Consider the following 27,988-nt stretch of genomic DNA (forward strand, 5'->3'; position numbering starts at 1 on the left):
ATAACCCTCTACTGATTTCCACCTTCATTGTACCACGTACAAGAGGCCAGCTCCAGCTTAGCGCGGTTAGCACAAAGTATCTACAGCAGGACTTCTTCTTTACCGTAGGGTTGATAACCATAAACCTTCCGCGTGAATCAGTCTGTCTATTACTGAAAAACTATTGAAAACCATGGAGGAGTAACTCAGATTACCCTTCACATACAGAAAGAAAAAAATGGGCGGGAGACTTTAATTTACAATGTACACAGTAGATACATATAAATACACTCCTGAAAATGGAAAAAAGAACACATTGACACCGGTGTGTCAGACCCACCATACTTGCTCCGGACACTGCGAGAGGGCTGTACAAGCAATGATCACACGCACGGCACAGCGGACACACCAGGAACCGCGGTGTTGGCCGTCGAATGGCGCTAGCTGCGCAGCATTTGTGCACCGCCGCCGTCAGTGTCAGTCAGTTTGCCGTGGCATACGGAGCTCCATCGCAGTCTTTAACACTGGTAGCATGCCGCGACAGCGTGGACGTGAACCGTATGTGCAGTTGACGGACTTTGAGCGAGGGCGTATAGTGGGCATGCGGGAGGCCGGATGGACGTACCGCCGAATTGCTCAACACGTGGGGCGTGAGGTCTCCACAGTACATCGATGTTGTCGCCAGTGGTCGGCGGAAGGTGCACGTTCCCGTCGACCTGGGACCGGACCGCAGCGACGCACGGATGCACGCCAAGACCGTAGGATCCTACGCAGTGCCGTAGGGGACCGCACCGCCACTTCCCAGCAAATTAGGGACACTGTTGCTCCTGGGGTATCGGCGAGGACCATTCGCAACCGTCTCCATGAAGCTGGGCTACGGTCCCGCACACCGTTAGGCCGTCTTCCGCTCACGCCCCAACATCGTGCAGCCCGCCTCCAGTGGTGTCGCGACAGGCGTGAATGGAGGGACGAATGGAGACGTGTCGTCTTCAGCGATGAGAGTCGCTTCTGCCTTGGTGCCAATGATGGTCGTATGCGTGTTTGGCGCCGTGCAGGTGAGCGCCATAATCAGGACTGCATACGACCGAGGCACACAGGGCCAACACCCGGCATCATGGTGTGGGGAGCGATCTCCTACACTGGCCGTACACCACTGGTGATCGTCGAGGGGACACTGAATAGTGCACGGTACATCCAAACCGTCATCGAACCCATCGTTCTACCATTCCTAGACCGGCAAGGGAACTTGCTATTCCAACAGGACAATGCACGTCCGCATGTATCCCGTGCCACCCAACGTGCTCTAGAAGGTGTAAGTCAACTACCCTGGCCAGCAAGATCTCCGGATCTGTCCCCCATTGAGCATGTTTGGGACTGGATGAAGCGTCGTCTCACGCGGTCTGCACGTCCAGCACGAACGCTGGTCCAACTGAGGCGCCAGGTGGATATGGCATGGCAAGCCGTTCCACAGGACTACATCCAGCATCTCTACGATCGTCTCCATGGGAGAATAGCAGCCTGCATTGCTGCGAAAGGTGGATATACACTGTACTAGTGTCGACATTGTGCATGCTCTGTTGCCTGTGTCTATGTGCCTGTGGTTCTGTCAGTGTGATCATGTGATGTATCTGACCCCAGGAATGTGTCAATAAAGTTTCCCCTTCCTGGGACAATGAATTCACGGTGTTCTTATTTCAATTTCCAGGAGTGTATTTAGATCCTGGTAAAGTTTCGCTGCGCTCTGGAGTTGCTGCGGCTGTTCACTTTACTACTTTCTCTGCCTGATATCGGTCCCTCTGCAGCAGATCAGCACGTGGCTCCCACCATTACCATCACTCCAAAAGCCAATTAAATAAATTAAGCATGAAACACATAATAATAGAGAAGAGGACCTGCTGGAAAGACATGCCTCCGAATTTTTTATGAGTTGAAGATTTTTAAATAAAAAAACTTTACTAAAATTATACATCTTCACGGTTGCCGCCAGGTGGCACCACATAACCTGGCGGTCTGCTTCGTAATTATGTGCGTAACAAGCAGCCTGCTGTAATACAGTTTCGAGTTCAGAGGGCTCGTCCACACGTCGAACACCGCCTGCCTCATCGTAACAATGCCAGACCACACACAACTGCTGTGACATCTGCTACAGTCTAACATCCTGTGTTCACTGTTGTTGATCATCCTCTATACAGTCCCGACTGGGCCCTTTCAGACTTTCACCAGTTTGTAAAACATATGGAACGCTTTCGAGGATTTCACTTTAGTAATCATGATGTGGTACAAGATTAAGTTATGTTGTGGCTCCGTCAACAGACATTCTACCGTGACAGTATTAACAAACTCGTCTCTCGTTCGGAGAAATGTGTACGTCTACAGGGTGACTACGTTGAGAAACATAAGACATGATGAATAAAGATGTAGAAACATGATAACGTTTGTTCTATTTAAAAAACTTGAAGAGTTTTCACGTAAAGAAATCGGAGGCGTCACTTTCCAGCATGGCCTCTTATCTCTAAGCGAACATGGCAAACACCTTCAGCCCGAAGGAATGCCAGAGTAGCCCACTTGGGAATCTGCAGCCTTACTGCTTCATTTTCTCTGCAATACCAGGTAAGTCGCAAAATTTTCACTTTGTTTCATAGAGATATCTTCATATAGAGATGACAGCCATGCTCTTGAAAGGCTGTGAGCACGATTTTTGGCGCAGAAATCGGAGATCATAACAGTGAAAATGTAGATAAAATATTTTCTACACCATTCAAACATTTCCGGCGTTTAATATACGTGGATAACTTAAGTAATCGATGTAACAGTGTATTTATTTCTGACTGTATTAATTGATTGTAATTATAACGAAAATACTGTAAATTGTGGGGTTATAGAAGGGAACTTTATTAAATGTTTGGATGTTGTGGTCTTCAATGGAGAGACTGGTTTGATGCAGCTCTACAAGCTACTCTATCCTGTGCAAGCTTCCGCATCTCCCAGTGCCTACTGCATCATACATTCTTCCGAATCTGTTTAGTGTATTCATCTCTTGGTCTCCCTCTACGATTTTTACCCTCCACGCTGCCCTCCAATGCTAAATTGGTGATCCCTTGATGCCTCAAAGTATTCCCTACCAACCGATCCCTTCTTCTAGTACGTCTGTATGGACAGCAACGACGAAATGGCAGTAGCTGCGCCGTTGTTTATCTTTGAGTGTGGAGACCCACTGTCGCGTTGCGAAGAGACAGGAAGCAGCGTAGTGCGGGTCACGGAAGAGTGCGGAACTGTTTGTTGGGTGCTCCCTGCAACGCGATGTGCTGCTATGTTCGCGCCAGTGTAGACGCGCCTGATTCGCTAACCCGCGAGTATTGAAAGCATTGTAGGAGTGGACAGGTGGAGGAGGCGGCAGTTGTAACTATTGCCTGTCCCGTAATTATCCGGGGCTGTGGAGACGACTCGAGATTCTCAAACGTCAGCGTCAGCAACAGCGACAGCTTATTATTGTCGTCGGCTACATTCTTCGTCGTCCGCACAGCTATCACATTGTAAGACTGTTAACTGACAGATATAGGAATATAGAAGCTTTACCCAGTTAAGTTTCTTTCACAAAGTATGGCTAACTTGAATAACAACTGGCCACATTTGAAACTTGTAGGGCACCTGTGTTGCCATTGTCCTCAGACATTATTACCAGCCAGAGTCCCTTTTCATTTCCATGCAATCACCAAGTATCGTAAGAATACGAAAATTGATTAAATATTCACTGTCAGTTTTGTGTGTTAGCTAATGACCAGTTTCAGTATAAATTTTCGGCCTCAGTAATTGTTCATTCTTGTATTGCATAACAGGGGCTAAACGAATTTGCAAATTTTAGTATTAGCTTCATTTACCTAAAGTAATATAAAATTTAGCTAGCGAAACTAATAGCTAAAGATACATCAGCAATTATGTGTGGGCAATTTAATTTATTCTGTATTTAGCTTGGTATGTAATTTATTGTTATTTTAAAATAAGATTAGTTGCTCATTTGCTTAAAGTAAATTTAATTCAATCTTTCAATAATCAAAAGTAAAATGCTTTCCTTTTTCTAAATTTTTCCTTACGTTACACTGAGGTTTATGAAAGTCATTTTTTACACTACAGAGTTCAAGTGAAGCCACTCACTTACTTAACCAGTAACTACATTTACCTTTACTTTAAAAATTCATTATTTCAGATTAAGTAACTGCAAACTCGGCGCTTTCGGATCCATTTATTTTCTCGTGAGGAGTTCTGCTGTTAAAAGGCGAGACAACCTTCTGTTGCCTCGCCAGTGATACCTGAATTTCTTTGCCGTTACCTTTCTTAAGATTATGGAGATTCATTGCCCTAGAGGGCTGGCGAACATTTCATTATTCCTTTATTTTTTAGCTAATCAGTCTTTTATTTGTATTACCAGTGATTTCTGTAGTAAAAATTACTTGGTACCATTTATCCCCCTGTGCGGTTCGTGAGCTATTGCACTATATTCCACACATTTCAAAATTATCAACAGTATTTAGCTTCAGTTTACAACAGATCCTTCCTTTAGAAGAGTCTGTTGTACACTTTCCTCTAGCTAACCGCTGCTATTTTCCTTCGGTAACGATAGCGTTACTTACTGTAAAATTTTGTTAGGCATATGCGATCACGGTCAATTATATCGCAATCCAGTAGGCCGATTAGAAAGTGGCAGGTTACACACTGATTCGAGATCAACGGTGACGTTTTTAGAATCCTATCCCGTTACATTACCGACACCATTGCGGCAGAGATGGATTCGTTTCTCTTTCCTGTTATTTGGTAAGAATAGAAAGGCTATCGGATAAATTTTTTTGTTTCATGATCTGACATTCCCAGGACTGCATGAATAGTGTGTATTTCATGAAATCGCTTCCTACAGCATTTGAATGGTCAATACGAAAGTAATGTTTACTCTTTAGAGCCTTTCTTCTTGTTTTCTGATAAAAAATTGAATTATATCTCCAAAGTTTTTGTCATTTAACAGAAAACTGCTACCCTCATTTATAGTTAGTACCCCCGTCGAAGATGACTGCTTGCAGTGTTTCTCATTCTTTCGGGTTTCCATGTGACTTGGCCCTGGTTGTTGTATAATGTCTTCTCCGTTGCATGGTGTTCTGGTATTTCAGTAACAAAATCATACCCTCGACTTTGTATGGTCACGTAAGTGAAATGATATGATCGTATAGCATTAATAGCCAGAAGTCCCCACCTGGGGTAGTTTGCTTCCGCGATGGAAGCCTTTGCAGTTGACACCACACTGGGTGACCTACCTGTCGATGATGATGAAATGATGGTGAGGACAACATAATGCTCAGTCCCCCGAACGGGGGAATATTTCCGACACGGCGGAAAATCGAACTCGGGTATGCTGAACCGTATCCAGAGGCTCTGACACCTCAGCTAAGGAGGCGGACTTCATAGTCACAAAGCCTGACTAATACAACAATGTGACTGCTTATTTTATGTTGTTAATATTCATAAAATTGTTAGCAAAACTTTATAAAAATGTCATTTTTACTATTTTTAAGTGCTCGACTAAGCCGGTGGCATAACATGGCCAGCGAATAAAGATCACAAAACATTGGTGAGGGTGTATTTGAAGGTCATTTTTGTGCGATTTTACTGAATAACTCGAAAACTGCGGCCTCTAGCGAAAACGTATCCCAGTAAAAAACCTCACATTACATTTCATACGAAAAGGCCCCGCTCACTTTTTTCTGTAGGACTAATAGCTTGCGCGTAGCTAGCGAAACAGTATGAAAATATCGTGCGTGGTGGTTTTTGGAGGCAAGAGTGTTGGATAAAGCTGCGTAGGTAGGGGCAGCCGATCTCTCTGTGTATTACATACTCCTCATTACTTTGATTTAATATTACACTCCTGGAAATTGAAATATGAACATCGTGAATTCATTGTCCCAGGAAGGGGAAACTTTATTGACACATTCCTGGGGTCAGATACATCACATGACCACACTGACAGAACCACATGCACATAGACACAGGCAACAGAGCATGCACAATGTCGGCACTAGTACAGTGTATATCCACCATTCGCAACAATGCAGGCTGCTATTTTCCCTTGGAGACGATCGTAGAGATGCTGGATGTAGTCCTGTGGAACGGCTTGCCATGCCATTTCCACCTGGCGCCTCAGTTGGACCAGCGTTCGTGCTGGACGTGCAGACTGCGTGAGACGACGCTTCATCCAGTCCCAAACATGCTCAATGGGGGACAGATCCGGAAATCTTGCTGGCCAGAGTAGTTGACTTACACCTTCTAGAGCACGTTGGGTGGCACGGGATACATGCGGACGTGCATTGTCCGGTTGGAACAGCAAGTTCCCTTGCCGGTCTAGGAATGGTAGAACGATGGGTTCGATGACGGTTTGGATGTACCGTGCACTATTCAGTGTCCCCTCGACGATCACCAGTGGTGTACGGCCAGTGTAGGAGATCGCTCCCCACACCATGATGCCGGGTGTTGGCCCTGTGTGCCTCGGTCGTATGCAGCCCTGATTGTGGCGCTCACCTGCACGGCGCCAAACACGCATACGACCATCATTGGCACCAAGGCAGAAGCGACTCTCATCGCTGAAGACGACACGTCTCCATTCGTCCCTCCATTCACGCCTGTCGCGACACCACTGGAGGCGGGCTGCACGATGTCGGGGCGTGAGCGGAAGACGGCCTAACGGTGTGCGGGACCGTAGCCCAGCTTCATGGAGACGGTTGCGAATGGTCCTCGCCGATACCCCAGGAGCAACAGTGTCCTTAATTTGCTGGGAAGTGGCGGTGCGGTCCCCTACGGCACTGCGTAGGATCCTACGGTCTTGGCGTGCATCCGTGCGTCGCTGCGGTCCGGTCCCAGGTCGATGGGCACGTGCACCTTCCGCCGACAACTGGCGACAACATCGATGTACTGTGGAGACCTCACGCCCCACGTGTTGAGCAATTCGGCGGTACGTCCACCCGGCCTCCCGCATGCCCACTATACGCCCTCGCTCAAAGTCCGTCAGCTGCACATACGGTTCACGTCCACGCTGTCGCGGCATGCTACCAGTGTTAAAGACTGCGATGGAGCTCCGTATGCCACGGCAAACTGGCTGACACTGACGGTGGCGGTTCACAAATGCTGCGCAGCTAGCGCCATTCGACGGCCAACACCGCGGTTCCTGATGTGTCCGCTGTGCCGTGCGTGTGATCATTGCTTGTACAGCCCTCTCGCAGTGTTCGGAGCAAGTATGGTGGGTCTGACACACCGGTGTCAATGTGTTCTTTTTTCCATTTCCAGGAGTGTATTTACACAGACCTTCCTCATGGATCACTCTATGTGTTACTGAAAACTGTATCAAAATCTCTACCGTAGTTCCTGAGATTACCCGTTACATACAGAAAAAGAGACGTAGTTGGAGATCGTAATTTATAAATCTGTGGACGACGTATCATGTGTTTTTAACGTGAAACCTGTTGTGTCGGTAGCTGTGCCGACACCGTGAAGTTGAGATGGCTGAAAATGAACGCTAGACTAACGCTGTAGCCGATAGGGCACGCAAGGCTAACGCCGACGGGCGTGAAGTCTGGAACATGAGAACTTATAAATGAATAAGAAGAAAAGTATGTAGATGCTTATTACTTATCTTTTTATTAGTCCTTGGAATACGTCTCTCTTGAATACTCGTAAGCTATAGGCACTGATACAAATGGCGCCTTGCTAGTTCGTAGCCATTAACTTAGCTGATGGCTATTCTGTCCCTCGGCTAATGAGAGAGAAAGGCTTCGTACATCTGGTCGGTAGCTAGGTTCTCGTACAACTGGGGCGAGTGCTCTCTCGTATCACGAGACCTGCCTTGGTGGTGGCGCTAGGTCTGCGATTACACAGTGGCGACACGCGGGTCCGACATGTACTAAGTGGACCGCGGCCGATTTAAGCTACCACCTAGCAAGTGTGGTGTCTGGCGGTGACACCACAAAACCGTTTAAAGGGAGGGGAGACATTGATGAAATTGACTGAAAACGTCAGTTTTTAGATTATTTTCTACTTATGCGTAGAACTCATGGACAATAAGTTCCCAAAGCTTCAGTGATGAAATCACATCCGAAATACTTGAATAATAACTAAATATGTGACACGCCTTCCCAGCGACGGCCACTTTTTGAGGCAACTAGCTTGGTTAACGGCGATTACACAGATGCCTTTCAAGCAAACTTGCACAGGATGAATCTAGAAGACTGTGACGTCTATTTTTGTTTTATAGATCTATGACTCTGTTCCGTGTATTGGAAACAATAACAAACCAGCTGCTTCGTTTATAAAGAAGCAATTCTAGTTTTGCCAAATTTTCATCTGCTACAGTTTTCAGAATTGCAACTTATATACAGTTATTCAATTTAATCATGAAAACGTAAGGAAGATGAATGTATTGGAGAGAATGGGCGTTAAGACATTTTGAGGAAAATAGATTTACAGCGCCTCTCTGCAGCTGTACAGTCAGTTGAATATCTGGTAAAGCGAACAAAGCAGAGAACAAGAAACACGGAGAGAATCCTTGAAGTGAAAGAGGTCTCGGAGTTAAAATCTGGTGACATAAGAAGAAACGTTAGGTTGAATATTAAATTGCATTTCTTGAAAATTATGTCTTCTAAAGTTTATGTACCTCTTTTTCAGACTCTATCACAGCTAGTGATTTGAAATTTTGTGCACTTCATCCTATTAGCAAAACAAATTTTCTCGCAAGAGAAGATTTTTGAAAGTCTAAGTGCTACCTGAGATGTAGAAGATGTGCTTGCTCATCTTGCATGACTTTTACATTATGCTTAGTGAGTAATGATGAACAAATTATTAAAATTCTTCTATCGATAAATCGAAAAAGCCACGGGAGAGAAGCTTAATATAAGTAAAAATGTTAAAGACAGAAAATTTTGTATAAATGTCTTGAATAGTTTTTGAGGAATACGTTCATATAATATTTTTTAAAATAAAATTTTGGATTCCAAGATAAAGATAAATAAATGCAACCTGAGGAACTGAAGAGTAAATGTGTTGATTTTATATACAGCTCGGTACAAATTTTCATTGCCATATCTTCAAAAACTGTAAGTAGGCTGTTTATGTTTTCTCTATGTAAGTAGGCTGTTTATGTTTTCTCTATGTAAGTAGGCTGTTTAGGTTTTTTTATTGGTAACGCCACGTCAATATGAAAATCACTGGCTGTGCTGTGTGCAGTCTGTGGCTGCTTTGCATTGTTGTAATTCTCGCCATTGTAGTGTTAGGCAGCTGGCTGTGAACAGCGCGTAGCGTTGCGCAGTTGGAGGTGAGCCTCCAGCAGTGGTGGATGTGGGGAGAGAGATGGCGGAGTTTTGAAATTGTCATGAACTGCTATATTTATATATGATGATATCAAGGTAAATACATTGTTTGTTCTCTATTAATATCTTTCATTTGCTAACTATCCCTATCAGTAGTTAGTGCCTTCCATAGTTTGAATCTTTTATTTAGCTGGCAGTAGTGGCGCTCGCTGTATTGCAGTAGCTTGAGCAGCGAAGATTCTTGTGAGGTAAGTGATTTGTGAAAGGTATAGTTTAATGTTAGTCAGGGCCATTCTTTTGCAGGGATCTTTGATAGTCAGATTGCGTTGCGCTAAAAATATTTTATGTCAGTTTAAGCACAGTCATATAGAATTGTTCTAAGGGGACGTTTCAAAACGTGAACTTGGTGCATTTTTAAACTGAGTGCTTTTCCTGAACGTCCCGGCTTAAGTCGCATGAATACGATATTTTAAATTCGAAACGGTTAATTATTTTCTTTCTCTTATTTATAGTGAAGGTACTACAACATAATTGTTGCTTCTTGCTGCTCTGTAAGCTGCTCAAGATACAGGAATAGCTCCTATTGTAATATATGTAGGTGCGTCATAGTGGCATAGCGACTGGTAACTCCTTTAATTCAGTGAGTGACCTTGACTGTTCCCAACGAGTGACCAGTGCAGCTGCGGCGCCGGCGGCAGCAGTGGGCAGTACCCGCTGCTCGCAAGGGGCGGGGTACTGCCGACGGGGGTTGTTACAATGCCTGCTACCCGCTGGCACGAATTTCGTTACAGGGCGGACAAAGCCCAGGTCGGAAGCCGTCCCAGGAGGACCATGTTTCCGAAATTGAGTTTCGCAGCAGTGGCAGTCGCCTCTCGGTTCCCCTCCCCCCGACACCCCCAACACCCCCTACCCCTACAACCCACCCACCCGCTCAGGGCTGCCAGCAAAGCCCCCGAGGTGGTGGACGCTTGTTGTGTCAGGCCCCAGCTCTTCGCTTCTCGCCGAAACCACCGGAGCTTTTACCTTCAGCTCTCCCAGGGCCTGATCGGAGGGAGCTTTCCCCATCATATTCGCCCTCCTAACCTCGCCGTCTATCAGACTTGCAACCAAAATGACAGGAAATCCATCAGGCGGATCAACGGAACGTCGAAGACGTGACGCAAGAGCGACGGGGTGACAACCCCCGATTATTCGCCTAATACACCGTCTCTGCAAATTTCCGTTCCAGAACTTCACTTCTTCTGAATTTACTAAAGTTATTTTTGGCGTAGCTTCATCTCATCATAGCCTCCTTGGAAATTAAAGCTTCTGTGCACTCACCATATTTCATTGGTTGTTACAAGTCGCAAATTTAATCTATGAATTGGGGCGTTATTTGTTTATAGGGTGAAGAACTCGGGTAAATAGAGCTTGATTATATTATAGTTTCACAGTGATAGATCAGTCATGGCTCATATGGTACACATCTGGTACAGCATCAAGCCACAAGTATGGTTTAAAAGAGTTTATTTAAAAGAAATAATATGGACTCCACAGTCACAATCAGGAAAATTATTGCTTTCGAAAAAAGAACATATTTATTATACCAAAAAAATGTGATATACCACACTTTTAACTATAGTCACTATTTACGAGACGACTATTTCAGTCGACCAATAATTCAATCACCACTGTGTCGTCACTACCTGAACAATATTATATCACTCACCTTAAGACCATTCCAGAAATTTCTCCGTGGCTATAATTACTAACCTTTAGATGGTATGTCAGAGGACTGTACGTTAATAAGCACAACTGATTGTTAACCTCCTAAAATTGAGCGCGACGTCCTTAATGATTTGTTACTGGTGGCTTTTCCTTTGATTCCTTGATTATTTTCATCCTCTTATAACAGCGTTCCATCTTCCTTCCAGCTAATTCATCACCTAAGCACACTCCTTTAGTATTTTACAAAATTTCTATGTCTGATATTTCTATCGTTTCTTTGCTGCCTTATGCTACCTGTCTCATTTCCAAAAAAACTTTGAAGCTTTAGCTATGTTGATATGCATTCTGATTTTAATGTCTTCTCACCTATATTTCCTAAAACGCCTACTAATGCATTCACCCATTTAGCTGTACTTCTGCGTGATATCTCACGTCTTAACGGAAATATTGTAACCCGAATATTTAAACAACGCATTGTATGATTTTTACATTTCTATTTTAGAGGTCTGTATATATTTTTCTTTTGCAGACGCTGTTTTTGATTTGTTTACACCCCACAATGGACAACTTGTAGGTGAATGATGGTTAAGTCACAAAATCTGAAGTTAATATAAACTGCATTTCTTAATTATCCTTTGATTACAGTTGAACACCAAATTTTAATGAGTAACAAATATAAATATCGTATATGCCAGCCACATTGATAAAAGTGGATTTATCAGACTATGGACAATGCCTTAAGGAAACACAGTAACCATCCCTTTAAATTTTGTTAGTTTTGTATTCCAGTCTCAATTGAAACAAATGGTATTATAATCAGTTTAGAGTTCTTGTAACATCAAACGATTTGAGTAGGTTACATAATAAAACAATTGACGAATTACCGCTGTATTTAACGTAGTTTATCATGGCTGTGGAACCTGTTGACTATCTAATGTTTTCACATAATTTTATGATCACATGAAAACAACTAGCATACAATTTTCGTGATTTGAGGCTAAAATATACACTAATAAGCCTAAACATTGTAATCCCCCGCTTAATAGTGAGTTCGTTCAATTTAAGAACGTATTGAAGCAACTGTTGTGCTTTGCATTGATTCGATAAATCCTTGGGACTATTCCGGAATCACATGGCTCAAGATGTCACACCATTACTGTAAATTACGGACTGATGATATTTGGGCTCGGGGCTGACGCCCAATAACGCCTATTACATGATCCATTGGGTTCAAATTAGGTGGATCTGGCGGTCAATAGGTCAAAGTGCGTTCACTGTCATTGCGCGCAAAGCACTGTATCACGATTGCGGCCTTGTCACATTCAGGTAGGTACCATACCGTAAGACGCCATCGTCATCAGGGAAGACATCAAGCATGAATGCATGCCTGTGGGCCGAGACAATGCTTACGTAAATCACAGCGGTCACGGTGCCTTCGATTCTACCGCTGGTCCCGTGGAAGCACAAGTGAGTGTCCACTTCGGTGTAATACTGTCTTCACCGCGCTTAGTCCTTGGTACAGTGCATGTATCGAGCAGATATTGCCGTGGATGACGGCGTATCCTGATACGACCAACGCCCTGGTGCAACGAGAAACGTGATTCTTTAGACCGAGCGACACCTTACCATTAGTTAGCCGCCAAATTTCGATGATCCCGTGCACACTGCAATCGTAATTGACGATGTCGTTGAGTCAACATAGGAACACGTAGGGGCTGTGGTGTGGAGCACCATGTTCAACAATGCGAGCTGCATCGAAGCACTTGTGCCCGCACCAGCATTGTACAATGTCATCCAGTGTGTCACATATCTTCGCCTATCCTACTGTGCAGAGAGGCAAGCCACCTACTTTCACGTTCGTGATGAGGAATGGACGTCCAAAACCTTGTCACCTAATCGTGATTTCACCACCAGTATTTCAATATCGTTTCCAGTCAACAATTTATCGTGTGACTTACACGGTTCCTAGATTCTGCTGTTACAAATTACACAACAAACAAGTATTAATATTCCCAGAATGAGATTTTCACTCTGCAGCGGAGTGTGCGCTGACATGAAACTTCCTGGCAGATTAAAACTGTGTGCCCGACCGAGACTCGAACTCGGGACCTTTGCCTTTCGCGGGCAAGTGCTCTACCAACTGAGCTACCGAAGCACGACTCACGCCCGGTACTCACAGCTTTACTTCTGCTAGAAAGGCAAAGGTCCCGAGTTCGAGTCTCGGTCGGGCACACAGTTTTAATCTGCCAGGAAGATTCAAGTATTAATATATCATTATACCAGAAATACAGTTTCACTACAGTTAATGCACTTCTCTCATCCGCAATGCGACTAAACAAATACTTTTGTTGTAACTGTTGTACTACTAGCGCGAAAGTACAAGTCGATATTCAGCGAAAGCATTTTCCTTCTATGGTATCGATAGTTCCGATGCCACAGCGTAGGTTGGCACTACGAGAGCGGATGATCTTCGCAGACCACAGCGCCCTCTAGCCGACGCGGTGCAGCTCTACGAACGCCGCTCCACCTTCGGCTAGTTCATATAGAGCAAACGGCCGCAATACTTCGCGTCAGCTTCGCACTACTTACGACGCGACTAAGGCTTCGTACCTACGTGCTCATGTGTACAAAGTTATGTATGCCGCTGCATATATTTATGCACCAGTAAACCCTTTTTACTTACTTGCAGTACGGACGTGTTTTTCCTCACCTGCTCCTACACGCTTTCTTCATTCGGCCAAACTTTAAGTTTTCAGTAGCAGACCCACGCGCCGCCTTCCAGGTGGGATACAAAACCTTCCCTTCTTTACGCTTAAGGCTTCCCTCTTACAGATTCATCACCACATTATATTATTAGGCATACCTTGTATGTTACACATCCTTGCAAGTCACCCTCTGAATCTATTACTGGCACCTGGTCATGATCAAAGAAGCCTAATGTATTTTTGTTCTACTAGGTAGTTCAACGCAGAGTGTCTCTAGTTTACAATGATTGTCTCTTTGGCATATATATTACATTAGGGTTAGTCTGTTATCACTAATATAGCATTTTTATTGTGTGCAGTTCGACAAGATACAAGGTCTACAGATTCCCCGCTTCGACGCCTCGAAACAAAAGAAATACCGTCTGAATGGTGTAAAGAAATTTGTGAAATTTTCGGAAGTAGAATTACGTATGCGAATTACATTTACAAACCGGAATTCATTAAGTTTCACAGAGCGTAACATTCTCCTCTAAGACTCTCATTGAGCATGGTACTTACGCAGTCTAGTGACGTTCTATGAGAAATGAAATGCCAAACAAGCTTCAAGAGAACACATGACGATTCAGATTTCCTGAAAAAATCTTGACTACTATTACATGTAGAGAGTATCCGGTACAAGGACATGTGAGGTAAAGAATGTCACACTCTTTTCTTATGTTGCACATGTCCAAAAGCACAGACACCACACATTCATGTAAACGATTCGCCTCGATAGGCAATGAATCCACCACATTCAGTGCGGATGCTCACTTACGTCCGACCTTTCTGCGAGAATTTCCAGGCGGTGAGCATGGTGGACATGGAAAAGGATTGTGGATGAGTGGTGCTGGGTAGAAGTGGGGGTCGGTCGATGGCCAAGCCGAGATAGTCCGCGCGGTTACGATTAGCACTGTATCTAGATGGCGTAGTGGTTGATCCAACTGCCAAGTGAACTGGTGGGGCACACATTTTCACTTTTCACCGCTTATGCAGCACAAAATCCTGAAGCAGCTGATATTAATAATCCTTTCTCTTTCATTTCTCCCCATTCCTTCTTCAGATTACATAATATTTTCTGAGGGTGTTATGGAGATAATATTTCTATTTCAGACTGCCGACTGATAAGTTCAGAATTTATGTCCTGGCAATCTGACGAAACAACAACAGGATGGTCAGACCACTGTGCAGCAGACACAACATAGCGCTCATTAGACTGTCTATCGTGGAATGTGAAAGGTGAATAATACCGTCTACACTTAATCTTACCGACTGTGCGAGGCATTGTTGCCACTTGTGAAACACATTTATGGCGTGCGCACTGTGCACAATCATGTGTTTGAAAGCAACTTGGGCAGGTCTTCCATGATGATACTGACTGCACCACGGCCTCACGTGGTGACTGGTTCGCCCATGATGACTTCTGACTTGAAAGGGACGCGAGGGTTGACCCCTGTACTGCCTCACTACTGCCAACAGATGTTGCAGTGTTTGAAAATCATACTCAGTTACCTTGATAATGTCCTGTGACTCAATAATTAGCAGTACTGTACTGAGGTCAGCATTTGGACGAGTTAGTACAGCAGCACAAATATGGGAATCAGACACGTTCGCAATATTCGCATCTCTCATTGTAATGTCACAGTAATTTAACCCACACGAACATTGGAAGTGACATTGTTTTCTGCAGAAGAGCTTCTGTGAAGGTTGGGAGGTAGTAGACGAGGTACTGGCAGAATTGCAGTTGTGAGGACAGATCGTGAGTCGTGCTTGGGTAGCTTCAATGGTAGAGCACTTGCCCGCCATAGGCAAAGTTCCCGAGTCGAAATTCGGTCCGGCACTCAGTTTTAATCTGCCAGGAAGTTTCATATCAGCGCACACTCCACTGCAGGGTGAAAATCTCATTCTGATCTCTTTGATAAGCTTGTCCTTTCTGTTCAGTAGCAGTCCGCTTCAGCTGCCGGTACATTTTCCACTGTAGTTACAAAATAAAGGTAGATGCTTTTCAACGTACGACCCTGCAGAATTGCTCTTTCAGTCTGCTGTGTAAAATCCTTCCGACAATGCAGTGTCTTTGGGTTTCTAGCCAATAATAATGCTTTACGTGACAAGTACAGTTCTCTGCTCAATGGTGGTTAAGGCAAGCCCCAAGGGTTTGAGGCCCAAGTAACAGATCAAGTTTTCTCGTGCCTGTAATGTCCCTTGTGCATTACAGGATCGGGTTGCCGTAAGGTTGCAGCGGTTGGAGGACAGTGATGTCATCAAAACAGGGTTGTCCAGCCAATGGGTGTCGCCACTGGTGGGCCGCACCATACTGTTGGACGGGTTGCGACTCTGTACACACTTTAAATTAACTGTCAATCCACGAAATGTTGTTGGTTCCTTTCCTTCACCCAACCCTGAGGATTTGATCGACGAATTAGGTCAGGGTCATTTCTTCTCAGAAATTGATACTCAGGGGGCCTACCTGCAACTGCGTTATTTGAAGAGTGAAAGAAGACTTCTGTGATCAACACATACGAACGATTACTCCAGTATTAGAGGTTACCATCGGTAACACTTCCGCCCCTGCTCTTTTCCAAAGGTACATTCAGCAACTGATGTCACAAGTACCTTCTCGTTCTAACCATTTAGATAATATACTGGTCTCTAGTCTTATGCCAGCAGGACACTTAATTCATTTAGAGACGCTGTTTCAAGTGCTGTCCAAAATGGAACCGACTTGCAAGTGCTCTAAGTGTTCCGTCTTTCTCACTGAAATTGAGTATCTCTGGTACATGAATAATGCGCACGGCATCCATTCGTCACCGTCGTACTTAGCGACCATTCGCGCCTTTCCTGTGTCAACCAATGCATAAAAATTCCAGGCTATAATGGAGAAGCTAACTTATTACATTTGTTTTATCCCGAATGCTGCTCAGATCGCGGCACCTCTAAATCGGTTATGGCTCAAGTGCATTCCATTCGGATTGTTCGCCGGATGTCAGACCGCTTCTAGCAGAAGATGGCTATCTTGTGCCATTTGTGCAGTATTGTGACTTCGAATGGGCTCCAATGACAGGCTAATTTCTTTTGCGTCAAAGACATTGACCAAGGCCTTACATAGCTACAGCCAAATTGAAAAGGAGGCGTTGGCTATCATTTATAGGACCACGCACTTCCATCACTACCTGTATATCCACTGCTCTTCTCTAGTCACGGACCACAGGCCACTGACGGTTCAGTTTGGGTCCTCCCAGCCTCTCCAATCAAATACAGTGCAGAAGCTACGGTGGTAGGCCGTTCTCTTGTTCAATTATCAGCACGAGTTGTTACATTGGACCACTAGCAAATAATCCAGTGCCAACCTTCTAGCTCAACTGTATGATTAAATGATAGTGACGTTCCCTTGGGTAAAATATTCCGTATGTAAAATAGTTCCCCATCAGGATCTCCAGATGGAGGTTACTCAGGAGCCGGCCGCGGTGGTCTCGCGGTTCTAGGCGCGCAGTCCGGAACCGTGCGACTGCTACGGTCGTAGGTTCGAATCCTGCCTCGGGCATGGATGTGTGTGATGTCCTTAGGTTCGTTAGGTTTAAGTAGTTCTAAGTTCTAGGGGACTGATGACCACAGCAGTTGAGTCCCATAGTGCTCAGAGCCATCTGAACCATCGTTACTCAGGAAGTTGTCCTCATCAGGAGGACCAAAAGTGGCTTTCTACGGATCTGAGTGTGGAATGTCAGCTCTGTTTTCGGGTCAGGTAGGTTAGAAAATTTGAAAAGGGAAATGGATCAGTTAAAGTTAGATACGCAGAAGATTAGTGAAATTCGGTAGCAGGAGGAGCAGGAGTTCTGGTGGGGTGAATACAGTGTTATAAGCATAACATCAAATAGGGTAACAAAGGAGTAGGATGAACAAGAAAATAGGAATGTTGGTAAGCTACTATGAACACCATAATTAATGCATTATTGTAGACAACATAGACACGAACCCCATACAAACCACAGTAGTACAAGATTATATGCACACAAGCTCCGCAGATGATGAAAGTGATTCAGACGAAAATTTAGTAATGATGGGGGACTGGAATTCGATAGTAGGAAAAGAAAAAGAAGGAAAAATACTAAGTGAATGTTGACTGGCGGTAGGGAATGAAAGAGAAATATTCCTGGTAGAGTTTTCACAAAGAATAACGAAATTATCACAAAAGAAGTTTGTTTACACAGAAGAGACCTGGAGACACCAGAAGATTTCAGATTGATCATGTAATGTTAATACAGAGATTAAGGAACGAAATATTAAATTTTAAAATATTTCCTCGGGTATATGAGTACTCTGACCTTAGTTTATTGGTTATGAATTCTAGATTGATACTGGAAAAGGGTAGGAGATTAAGGAGGTGGTAAGTTGAAATAACTAGATGTGGCCGAGAGTTTCAGTGTAAGCTTTAGTCAACGATTGACTAGAAAAGGAGAAATTAATACAGTAGAAGACGAATGGGTAGCATTACGAGAGGAGACTGTGGAGGCAACAGAAGATCAAATAGGTAAAAATCTATGCCAAGTAGAAATCCTAAGGTAACACATGAGATTAGAATGTCAGTGATGAAAGGAGAAAATATGAAAGTGCAGCAAGTGAAGCAGGCGAAAGGGAATACTAAAGTCTAAAAAATGAGATTGATGAGATTGGCAGGAAGTGCAAAATGGCTAAGCAGGAAAGGCTTAAGGGCAAATGTAAGGATTGAGAAACACATTTAATTACGGGAAATGTAGACACGGCCTAGAGGAAAATTAAAGAGGCCATTGGAAGAAAGAGAAGCAGCTGCATGAATATCAAGAGCTCAGATGGGAAAATCGATCGTAAGTAAAGAAGTGAGAGCTGAAAGGAGGAGTATGCAGATGCTCTGCACAAGGGAAATGTACTTGAAAGCAATATTGCAGAAAGGGAAATGGAATCAGATGATCATGTGATGGAAGATATGGCACTACAAGGAAAATGTAACAGTGCTTTGAAATATCTACGTCGAAAAGGCCCAAGTAGAAGACGATATTCCGTCAGAGATACTGAGACTTTGGAAGTACCAGTCATAACAAAAATTTTCCATCTTAACTATCAGATTAATAAGTCATGGTTGCAAATACTAACACGAATTCTTCACAGAAAAATGGAAACCTAGTAGATGCCATCTCGGGAAGGAGAAGATCGGATTCTCGAGACATGTAGGAAGACGCGAGGCAATACTCACCCTAATACACATTTTAGAACATAGGTTAAGGAAAGGCAAACCAACGTCTATGGCATTTGTAGACTTGGAGAATGCTTTTGACTGTATTGGCTGGAATACTCCTTCTCAAATTCTGGGGGTAGGAGGGGTAAAGTAGAGGGAGCGAAAGGAAATTTACAAAATGTACAGGAATCAGATGGCAGTTAATCGAAGGTCACGAAAGGGAAGCAGTGGTGAAACAGGGTCTTAGCCTCTCCTCGATGTTACTCAATCTCTACACTGAACAGGCAGTAAAGGAAACAAAAGAAAAATTTTGAGTAGGGATTACAGCTCAAGGAAATGGACTAAACATTTTGAGGTTTGCCCATGAGATAGTACTTCTATTACAGACAACAAATGACTGGGAAGAGCATTGGAACGGAACAAACATTGTCTTGAAAGAAGGATATAAGATGAAGATCAAGAAAAGAAGACAGAGAATAATGGAATGTAGTAGAATTAAATCGTGTGATGCTAAGGGAACTAGATTAGGAAACGAGACACTTGAAGCAGTAGATGAATTTAGTTTTTTGGGCAGCAAAATAATCGACGATGGCTGAGGTAGGGATGATATAAAATGTAGATTGGCAATGGCAAGAAAAGCATTTGAGAAGAAGAGAAATTTATTAACACTTTATGTAGGTTTAAGTGTTAGAAAATCTTTTCTGAAAGTGTTTGTCTGGAATATAGCATTGTATGGAAGTGAAACATGTACGATCAACTCTTTAGACAAGAAGAGCGGTTTCTGAAATGTGATGCTACAGGAGAATATTGAAGATTAAATCGGTAGATCATGTAACTAGTAATGAGTACTGAATAGAATTCGGGAGACAGGAAATTCGTGTCATAAGTTGATCAAAGGAAGCGATCAGTTTATTGGACATATTAGAAGACATCAAGGGGTCACCAATTCAGTTTTGAAATGAAGTGTGGTAAGTAAAAAATCGCAGGGGGAGACCGAGAGATGACTACAGGAAGCAGATTCAGAAGGATGTAGGCTGCAGAAGTTATTCGGAGATTAGGAGGATCGGTGAAATTGACTTACATTGAAAGCTTCATCAACAAAGTCTACGGACTGAAGGTCACAACAACAACAACATTCTATTGGATCCAAAATTCCACAAGAAGAGTATATTGGATGTGGTTTTCTGTGCTCATCTCGATCTCAGTAAAACATACAAACTGCATAAAATACTTCAGTTTTTACGGCGGAGACTGTGGCCATTTTGGTGGCGATTGCTTGTATCTTCAACTTCCTTATTGAAAATATCTATCGCGTCCGACTCCGGGAGTGGTTTTTCTACGTCGAGTTGGAATACAATTACCAACTTTTATATTTTGGACGTGATACTGGAGTGTATTCGCTGTAAACCTGGGGGGCAGGCAATCAATCTGCTGTGGATACAGTTTCACGCTGTCATCCGCTATAATGAGGAATTTGACATATTAGCGAAGCAAACTGCAACTACAGGAACAGTTCTCGATTTGAAATGACCGTATATAGACTACTTACGTGAAGCCAAGGCTCACTAAAATAGCAAGGGCTTGATACGTGAAATGTGTCCCAACAAAGGAAAATTGAATGTTATGCGGCACTACAACCTAAAATTCCTAAAAGAGCGTCGATTTCGTGGAGGCATTTGGATCGATCTACTATTTTTACAATCATTCGAGTCTGCTCGAATCATGCCTCGTTTCCTGTACATCTTTGTTGAATCAACGGTTACCATTCCCTTGTGTGTGAGTGTGATTCCGAGACGGAAGCTAGTGTAAGCCATTCTTGGTTTTCTGTTCCGATTTTGGCAATGAACATCGGAATTTCCGAAACCTTTCATGAGTATGGGTTATTTCCTTCCTCAGTCAACGTTTTATCTTTAGGTTTTTTAAAGAAATTCACCTATGTAAAATGATTTTCAATTTTCTTAAGAGTGTAGGGAAATATTTGTAGGACTCACAATTCCGTTTATCTTCATCACTTATTAAATTTAACAAATAATGTGAAATGACAGCATAATTATGTGTAGTCTGACTATCATTTTATTTGTTAAGCGTTTGTTATGGAAAAAACGGCCAGCATGAGCTTTCAGTTCCGTAAATATGCATTTACGTATTTTCTCGGTGCAAAATTCTGTGTAAACATGTGTTCTCAATAGCTAAAAAGAGTACAAACTCTGGAGGCCAAACAAAACAAACAAACAAATAACATACAGTCTTTACGCTACATCTATACATTCATAAGAAACTTACGAAATTTTCTAGGTTCACTCACGTTTTATGGAAGTAATGTTCAGAAACTTTATAATTCATACCACATTTTCAAAATGGGTATATTCATTTACTCCACACAGATATGACTCGTCTGAGTTACAGATATAAATAATTTTTTTTTTAATCTTCCACATTTGGTGGGATGGATGAGCTGCTAACACAATACACTGATATTTAGTAACATGATGTAATATTTGAAAGATTTCTTGAGTAATACTCTATAAACTCTCTACGTAACATACTGAAAGAAAACAGCAGTATTCAGATATATGTGTTCTGACAATAACGATTGTACTTAACCATAAAGCAGATAATTATAATGGTTGTGTGTATGTAATTAGGTACTTATTAAACATGAGCAACTATAGTAAATTTTCCTCTTGCTTTAGTTACTGGATCCGATATTTGCTATAAATAATACGTGGCTTGCTTGTTGTCAACCTTCTTAGTGACACTAATGCACAACGAGAAGCCTTAGAATTATCTCCAGTAACTTTACTTAAGGTTAAAAACCATCATAGGACTTCGGTACTTGCAATTTCACAGACATTAATAACCGAAAGCGGTATTTCACTAGAGATCTTGTTCATTTTAAGCAGAGATATTTTTTTTTCCAGTCCATCAACTGAAATATAGAAGATTCACCCAGTAATGGAAACTTTTCCGGTCAATACTGTCAAGATTTGAATGCCACAGAGTGAACCGAACTGAGCCTCTTTCCATAATGATCTGGACGTCACCATCTTTCCATCATTCAGCGTTTGCACTTCCAAATAAATTAACGCTTTCATTCTCATGTTCTTGGTGCAGTGCAACGTTTGTCGATGGGCTAGGTCTGCTGCCGCTTGACTTAGTTGCACAAGTGTCATCATTAACGGACTGTGCTCGTGGAATTGAACTGTGTGGGAGGTGGAAGTTTAAGTAGTGAGAATTTTTCTTGACAACTGTGATGTGCTGAAGTGTGATCTGTTCTTCAGGGTTGTGATAAGGAGAGGGTAAGATTCTGAGCATTTGATATCTGTGATCACGATAAAGGCCTAAACGGACCGGTTATATGGGTCATTCGCGCATATAACGCATTGTTTGAGTGCGGAATGAAATAAATATGCCTCATTGAGAAAAGAAACATGGAACTGTATCAACAGTTTTAGCCATATTTGTAAATAAAACTACTATCTTACCATCCGTCCGTGATCGATGAGGCTTCTAGCATGTCACAAACTGTTGAACGGTGGACTCCCAGACTAGAACTTCTTCATCATGAATTTTAATCTAGTCTTAGCTATATAAACTTCGGAGGTACGCCATTCCCAAGTTCGTCCATTTTGTCTTGGTTTAGCGGCGGCTGCAGATTTTATTGCGGCATTAGCGATGCTATATCTCGAGCTATGTCTTCTCTTACAGCTATATGGCGTTTGACGAAACTCTGTGGTGACACTAAAAGACGGTGCAGCTATTAAGAATCTTGTACACCAATATTTATTTCTGATGATGCACTTTAGAACCAAAAGAAAAATAAGAACTGAAGCAAGTAAAATGGTGAAAACGTTAACACGTTGCAGATATAGCTCATTTGTAATGAAGAGTAAAACAGGGAAAATAATATCAGCTGTAGAACGTTAGGTCACGTAAATAATCTACAACTGCAACGGGCAAAACATTTCACTGACAATTTGGCCACAGCCTTTTACAAACAATGCAAACCGAATAGCATTACAATTTCATTAATTATTCCATGCAGAAAACTTTTAATATTTAAGAAGTAGTTTGCAAATTCCGGAGGTTTAATGTCTAATGAAATAACTTGTAGTAATCTTCTGCTGTCATGATTCGACTAGTCTGGAAGTACCAGATACTGAATATTTAATGCCATTGTTTCTCACAGTCGTCTGATATCATGAGTCGTTATAAAAACAAGGGTCACATATCAGTCAACGAATGACCAGATAAATATTCCCATGCTGTAGGTTACGATTAGGGCTCAAGTACTAAGCTTTTCATCTCAGAGCAGCACTTCTGCAGCTCCCCCTGGTACAATGGAAGTTATTCCCTGATGTCTTAACAGACGTCCTGTCACACTGTCCCCTCTCCATGAGAGGCTCTCATACATCCTTTACTAGCTTATTCTGAAGAGAGCCACCTCATTCTTTACCTTATGAGTCCATTTTATTTTCTGTATCCTTCTGCAGTTCCACACTCAAAGGCTTCGGTTCTCTTCCGTTCCTGTTTTTCCAAACCACATGTTTCACTAACATACATTGCTGTGCCCCCGATGAACCATGGACCTTGCCGTTGGTGGGGAGGCTTGCATGCCTCAGCGATACAGATGGCCGTACCGCAGGTGCAACCACAATGGAGGGGTATCTGTTGAGAGGCCAGACAAACATGTGGTTCGTGAAGAGGGGCAGCAGCCTTTTCAGTAGTTGCAGGGGCAATAGTCTGGATGATTGACCTTGTAACATTAACCAAAACGGCCTTGCTGTGCTGGTACTGCGAACGGCTGAAAGCAAGAGGAAACTACAGCCGTAATTTTCCCGAGGACATGCAGCTTTACTGTATGATTAAATGATGATGGCGTCTTCATGGGTAAAATATTCCGGAGGTAAAATAGTCCCCCATTCAGATCTCCGGGCGGGGACTACTCAAGAGGACGTCGTTATCAGGAGAAAGAAAACTGGCGTTCTACGGATCGGTGCGTGGAAAGTCAGATCACTTAATCAGGCAGGTAGGTTAGAAAATTTGAAAAGGGAAATGGATAGGTTAAAGTTAAATATAGTGGGAATTAGTGAAGTTCGGTGGCAGGAGGAACAAGACTTTTGGTCAGGTGATTACAGGGTTATAGATACAAAATCAAATAGTGGTAACGTAGGAGTAGGTTTAATAATGAATAAAAAAAATAGGAGTGCGGGTTAGCTACTACAAACAGCATAGTGAACGCATTATTGTGGCGAAGATAGACACAAAACCACACAAAACCCATGCCTACTACAGTAGGACAAGTTTATATGCCAACTAGCCCCGCAGATGAAGAAGAAATAGATGAAATGTATGACGAGATAAAAGAAATTATTAAGGTAGTGAAGGGAGACGAAAATTTAATAGTCATGGGTGACTGGAATTCGTCAGTAGGAAAAGGGAGAGAAGGAAACATAGTAGGTGAATGTGGATTGGGGGGAAGAAATGAAAGAGGAAGCCGTCTGGTAGAATTTTGCACAGAGCATAACTTAATCATAGCTAACACTTGGTTCAAGAATCATAAAAGAAGGTTGTATACCTGGAAGAATCCTGGAGATACTAAAAGGTATCAGATGGATTACATAATGTTAAGACAGAGATTTAGGAACCAGGTTTTAAATTGTAAGACATTTCCAGGGGCAGATGTGGATTCTGACCACAATCTATTGGTTATGAACTGCAGATTGAAACTGAAGAAGCTGCATAAAGGTGGGAATTTAAGGAGATGGGACCTGGATAAACTGAAAGAACCAGAGGTTGTAGAGAGTTTCAGAGAGAACATAAGGGAACAATTGACAGGAATGGGGGAAGAAATACAGTAGAAGAAGTATGGGTAGCTCCGAGGGATGAAGTAGTGAAGGCAGCAGACCATCAAGTGGGTAAAAAGACGAGGGCTAGTAGAAATCCTTGGGTAACAGAAGAAATATTAAATTTAATTGATGAAAGGAGAAAATATAAAAATGCAGTAAATGAAGTAGGCAAAAAGGAATACCAACGTCTCAAAAATGAGTTCGACAGGAAGTGCAAAATGGCTAAGCAGGGATCGCTAGAGGACAAATGTAAGGATGTAGAGGCTTGTCTCACTAGGGTTAAGATAAACACTGCCTACAGGAAAATTAAAGAGACCTTTGGAGAGAAGAAAACCACTTGTATGAATATCAAGAGCTCAGATGGCAACCCAGTTCTAAACAAAGACGGGATGGCAGAAAGGTGGAAGGAGTATATAGAGGGTTTATACAAGGGCGATGTACTTGAGGACAATATTATGGAAATGGAAGAGGATGTAGATGAAGACGAAATTCGAGATAAGGTACTGTGTGAAGAGTTTGACAGAGCACTGAAAGACCTGAGTCGAAACAAGGCCCCGGGAGTAGACAACATTCCATTAGAACAACTGATGGCCTTGGGAGAGCCAGTCCTAACAAAACTGTACCATCTGGTGAGCAAGATGTATGAGACAGGCGAAATACCCTCAGATTTCATGAAGAATATAATAATTCCAATCCCAAAGAAAGCAGGTGTTGCCAGATGAGAAAATTACCGAACTGTCAGTTTAATAAGTCACAGCTGCAAAATACTAACGCCAATTTTTTACACACGAATGGAAAAACTGGTAGAAGCGGACCTCGGGGAAGATCAGTTTGGATTCCGTAGAAATGTTGGAACACGTGAGGCAATACTAACCTTACGACTTATCTTAGAAGAAAGATTAAGAAAAGGCAAACCTACGTTTCTAGCATTTGTAGACTTAGAGAAAACTTTTGATAATGTTAACTGGAATACTCTCTTTCAGATTCTGAAGGTGGGAGGGGTAAAATACAGTGAGCGAAAGGCTATTTACAATTTGTACAGAAACCAGTTGGTAGTTATAAGAGTCGAGGGGCATGAGAGGGAAGCAGTGGTTGGGAAAGGAGTGAGATAGGGTAGTAGCTTCCCCCCGATGTTATTCAATCTGTATATTGAGCAAGCAGTAAAGGAAACAAAAGAAAAATTCGGAGTAGGTATTAAAATTCATGGAGAATAAGTAAAAATTTTGAGGTTCGCCGATGACATTGTAATTCTGTCAGAGACAGCAAAGGACTTGGAAGAGCAGTTGAACGGAATGGACAGTAACTTGAAAGGAGGATATAAGATGAACATCAACAAAAGCAAACCGAGGATAATGGAATGTAGTCAAATTGAATCGGGTGATGCTGAGGGAATTAGATTAGGAAATGACACACTTAAAGTAGTAAAGGAGCTATGCTATATAGGGAGTAAAATAACTTATGATGGTCGAAGTAGGGAGGATACAAAATGTAGACTGGCAATGGCAAGGAAATCGTTTCTGAAGAAGAGAAATTTGTTAACATCGAGTATAGATTTAAGTGTCAGGAAGTTGTTTCTGAAAGTATTTGTATGGAGTGTAGCCATCTATGAAAGTGAAACATGGACGATAATTAGTTTGGACAAGAAGAGAATAGAAGCTTTCGAAATGTGGTGCTACAGAAGAATGCTGAAGATAAGGTGGGTAGATCACGTAAGTAATGATGAGGTATTGAATAGGATTGGGGAGAAGAGAAGTTTGTGGTACAACTTGACTTGAAGAAGGGATCGGTTGGTAGGACACGTTTTGAGCTATCATGGGATCACAAATTTAGCATTGGAGTTCAGCGTGGAGGGTAAAATTCGTGGAGGGAGACCAAGAGATGAATTTACCAAGCAGATTCAGAAGGATGTAGGTTGCAGTAGGTACTGGGAGATGAAGAAGCTTGCACAGGTTAGAGTAGCATGGAGAGCTGCATAAAACCAGTCTCAGGACAGGCGACCACAACAACAACAACAACATTGCTGTGCTCCATATGTACATTTTCGGAAATTTCTTCCTTAAATTGAACCATGTAGTTGATGTATGTAAACTTCTCTTGGCCAGGACTGTCCTCATTGCCAGTGGTAGTCTGCTTTTCATACCGTGGTTTCTCTGTCTGTCATGAGTTATTTTGCAACCTGGTAGCAGGATTCCTTAGCTTCCTGTTTCTCATGATCACCAATTCTAATGTGCAGTTCCCCGCTATTATCATTTCTGCTACTTCTCAGTACTTTTGTCTTTCTCTTACTGACAGTCAGCCCATAATAAGTTGTGATTAGACTGCTCATTCCATTCAACAGGTCCTGTGAGACTTCTTTGCCCTTACTGAAGATATTACCGTCATCATCAGATCTTATGATCGATATCCTATCACCTTGAATTTTAATACTACTCTTGAATCATTCTTCTATTTCTGTCATTGTCTTTTCGACGTGCAGATTGAGCGGTAGGAGAGGAATATATTGTCCTGTCTTACAGCCTTTTGAATCCAAGCACATCGTTCTTGGTTTTCAGATCTTATTGTTCACTCTTGGTTCTCGTACGTTTGGTACATTTCGCTTCTATTCCTACCGCTTAATCCTATTTCTCACGGAATTTCTAATGCCTTGCGCCATTTTACTGTGTCGACAAGTCTTATGACCTGTCTTAATTTTTCTTCAGTTTCCCTTCCCTTATCCACCGCAACGTCAGAAATGTCTGTCTGATGCCTTTACCTTTGCTAAATCCCATCTGATCGTCCTCTGAAAGATACTAGATTTTCTTTTCCATTCTTCTGTATGCTGCTCTTGTCAGCAGCTTGGGTGCATGAGCCATTATGCTGGTTGTGCGATAATTCACGCACTTGCTGGTAATTGTATAATCTTGTTCCGAAAGTCAGATAGCGTATCACCATACTTACACATTCTACATACCAACATTAATAGTCGTTTTGTTGCCGCATTTCCCAATATTTTAAAACTTCTGAAGGAATGCTATCGATCACTTATGGCTAATTTGATCTTAAGTCCTCCAAAGATCTTTTAAATTCTCTTTCTAGATCTGAATGCCCCATTCTTCCCTGTCGACTCCTGTTTCTTCTTCTAACATGTCGTCAGATATGCGCTCCCCTTCACGGAGGACTATCAGCTCTCTC

Source organism: Schistocerca piceifrons, chromosome 6 (genome assembly GCF_021461385.2).
Source record: "Schistocerca piceifrons isolate TAMUIC-IGC-003096 chromosome 6, iqSchPice1.1, whole genome shotgun sequence".
Classification (NCBI taxonomy): domain Eukaryota; kingdom Metazoa; phylum Arthropoda; class Insecta; order Orthoptera; family Acrididae; genus Schistocerca; species Schistocerca piceifrons.